The 3,548-nt window shown below is 47.3% G+C and overlaps 1 pseudogene; it reads right to left on the reverse strand.

Moving 5' to 3' along the window:
- Positions 1 to 382: 382 nt before the first annotated feature.
- On the reverse strand, positions 383 to 3,284 carry LOC139379182 (heterogeneous nuclear ribonucleoprotein C-like; annotated as a pseudogene).
- Between the last annotated feature and the right edge of the window lie 264 nt (positions 3,285 to 3,548).

Raw genomic sequence — 3,548 nt, forward strand, 5'->3', positions numbered from 1 at the left:
ATTGATCCAAACTGGAATAAACGAAATCTCAATGACACGTAAAGAAACATCCTGACCACGCTCTCTCTCTCTCGTTTCCATTCACTTCACAGAATGTAAGCTTACGAGATCAGGATGGTCGAACAAGGCTACAACATAATACAAAAGAGACATCAAAAGAGAAGAAGAGGGACAGATGTTTCCTTGACATACAGTCAACAGTAGAGTGTTAGTGAATGTGTATGTGGGAGCGCACATTCGGAAGTGCAGTATATAGTTGAAACGTCCATTTGAATACAGAGCTCAGTAAGTACAACTGTCCATGTATGTGTGTGTGTTGGCATGTACAGTTATACACATTTTGTTGTGTGTTGGTCAAGGTTTGTGTGCGTGTTTGCGTTGCTTAAGCATCGTCTCCGTTGGCGCCATCTCCATCATCCTCTCCTTCTTCCTCTTCCTCATCGTTATCCTCTCTTCCTCGACTCTGTACCCGCGGACAGGATTCAATGAGCTGACATGAGACACCGCCTGCCTCCCAAATGGCACCCTTTCCCCTACGTAGTGCACTACTTTTGACCAGAGCCATAGTCAAAAGTAGTGCACTGACGGCCACTGCTTCCTCCTCAATGTTATACTTCACACTTCAACTCCTTTCCATCTGCACTTCTCCGTTCCCCACAGTTCCTTTCCCCTCTCAAGTGTGGCTCAGTTTGTAGAGCATAGCACATGCAACACTGGGGTTCTGGGTTCGATTTCTGAGGGGGACCAGTACGAAGTATGGAAATATATGCACTTACTACTTACTGTAAGTCGCTCTGGATAAGAGCTTCCGCTAAATGACTAGCTAAAATGTAAGCTACACCTCCTCTTCCTCCAGTAGGTCTCCCTCCTCCTCCTCTTCTGAGTCGTTGAGAGACTGGTTCTCTCTCGCCCTCTTTAGACTTTCCTCCTTCCCTCCGCAGTTGAGGAGATGAGACACCTCCCCTGTCTCCGGCTTCCCACTACTCTCCATGTCTAGAGGGAGAGCCAGAGAGATTTTAATTGATTAAAAAAATGAGTTGCTTTATACATATTTATGTCTGAAAATGCAGTGGGCAACGAGTGTACATCCATCACTCGTGTCTGTCCCCGTCCTACCGGACTTCTTGCTGTGGTCCTTCCCCATGCGCTCCAGACTCTCCAGCAGGTAGTCCACTTTGTGTTTGATCTGGGCCAGCTCTCTCTTGATGGTCTGCAGGTCATCTCTCTTCACTGGGTTAGGAACAGGGGGGAGAGAGGAGAGAAGGAAGGAGGAGAGAGTCAGAGGCATACATTTACAGTCGGTATGGATGTCACTTGAGAGAATTAACATGGATGCATGTGTCTACAGGGTAAATGAATAATGGGTAACTGGCCTGAGTGAATTTGGAGTTGGTAAGTGTGTGTCAGGGACGAGATCAAGTTAAACCGTTGTGTAGTTAGCACGAGTGTGTTTGATCAATGTCGGAAGTGTCGAAAGCGTCTGTCATTCCAGGTATGCGTGTGGCACTGACTGGTGCGTGAGGTTGAGGTCCTGTGGCTGCTCCTGAAGGTGGAAGATGAGAAGCGGGTCTTGGTGCGTCGGCTGCCCCCTCCACCTCCACTCAAACTGACCCGGGGATGTTCGGAGGGGATCGCCGGCCGAGACAGGGGTGGAGGCGGAGGGGGGGCACACGGGAATGGTACGAGTACATCCTACAACGGCAACACAAAACAGGCACACACACAGGTTATACGACATAAGGCTGTTACAAATGTAATGGGTTCAATGTGTAACATCTCTCAAAAGAACGCAGCAGTTTAAGAAGGAGGTACAGCAAAAATATCAGATTCTTTATCCCTTTCAAGTACAGTGTGTGTGTGGCAACGGCGAACCAAAGACTTACAGGTCATAGTAATCTCTCTGGAAGTCAAGTCATAGTCCAAATCAAATGAAGAACTGGGCGGGCGGACAGACAGACGGCCAGGGTGGTGGGAGAGAGAGAGAGTGAGCGAGATTAACTGAAACACTTGGTACAGGTCCTATTTAATTGTTTTTATTCACACAGAGAGGAGTTGAGATACACCTGTACATGTCTCCTGCGGAGCGCTTAACCGTCTTCAATCTCTGAGGCTTCGGTTCACAAGCGAGGTTAATGTCTGGGGGGGAAGACATACAGAAAGAACAGAAATAGAGCAGAGGGGGGAAAAAAAAGGGAAAATCAAGAGAAAGTTATATCTTGACAGGGGGTGTAACATCCACATTATCACATGTCCCCACATTTACTATGCCTTTGGAAGAGGGGAAACATATTGGAGGAAGAGTGGGGACACGGGAGCAGGAGTGGAATACCGCTACCTGTCCTACAATCATCCTCCCGTCCTCGCCCGCTACAGCGGCCCGGGCGTTCCTCTCATTGGCGTACTGGACGAACGCGAACCCCTTGTGGATGGAGCAGCCCACAATCTTGCCGTACTTGCTGAAGAAGAAGAACAACGAGTTCATTTATTGTCCAATGTACAACGAAGGGAAATGTGTCTTTTGTACATCTGTGGCTGTCCATTGGATATTTTCACGCTACACAATAATTGCCCTTCTGGGACAGCATTGAATTGGATTCTTCTGCTCTATCCCAACCCCGCCGAAAGACACACATACAAAGAGGCTGGTGATGTTGGAGCAGAGAGCAGCCAGAGTATCGTGCTACCTACTTGAAGATGGCCTCCACGTCTGCCTTGGTGACCAGGAGTGTGTTGAGGGTCCGTCTTGTTGGTCACGTTGCCGGACATCATGCTACAGGAGGTGAGAGGCCGGCTGGTGTGTTTATGAGGGGGAAATGAAGGGAGGAGAGGAAAGAGAGAGGAAGAGGGAGAGAACGGAGAAGTTGAGATATGCATGTTTGTGACTGTACGGGGCTGCTTTACAAAATAAACTGGACCTGATTTGAGAGTCTGCGTCCATACACACACACACACACACACACACACACACACACACACACACACACACACGATTGGTTGTTTAAAACAAGCATCCCATTCATTATGTTTGTCGGGCTACTTTAGATGATGGCTTACAGCAATGACTGTGCATAGGAGGACTATAGGCCTTTTCCACTTTTCTGTGCCTATAATCTACATATAATGGTTTTGTACATAGGAAGGTGGGTGGGGGTTCTCCTATTTACACACACTATTTGTGTGTCAGCAGAGCTTTTGGTTATGTTTCAGGATTTATACCGGAAGGTCTCTGCTTCTACATGTAGAGAACTTATTTGGAAGGTTGAAGTAACCAGAACTCACTCCATGTTGCCTGTGCCATGGGCGGGCGTGGTCTGCCTGTTTCAGTTGGAGAGAAGAGTGTTGTTATTTGTCAACTGACCCTGAGCTAGGCTATGCATCGTGGGATACGTAGTGCATCTATGGAGTGATGTCTCTAGAACTACAAAAGTCTTCAGAAAGTGAAGTGTTTCATATTTTTGGATCAGTGCTGCTCCCATGAGGTACTTCAAAAATATAAAATATATACAGTATATATGCCTCACTAAAAAATAAAAAACATGGAGTCATGG

Source organism: Oncorhynchus clarkii, chromosome 21, assembly GCF_045791955.1.
Source record: "Oncorhynchus clarkii lewisi isolate Uvic-CL-2024 chromosome 21, UVic_Ocla_1.0, whole genome shotgun sequence".
In the NCBI taxonomy this organism is placed as follows: domain Eukaryota; kingdom Metazoa; phylum Chordata; class Actinopteri; order Salmoniformes; family Salmonidae; genus Oncorhynchus; species Oncorhynchus clarkii.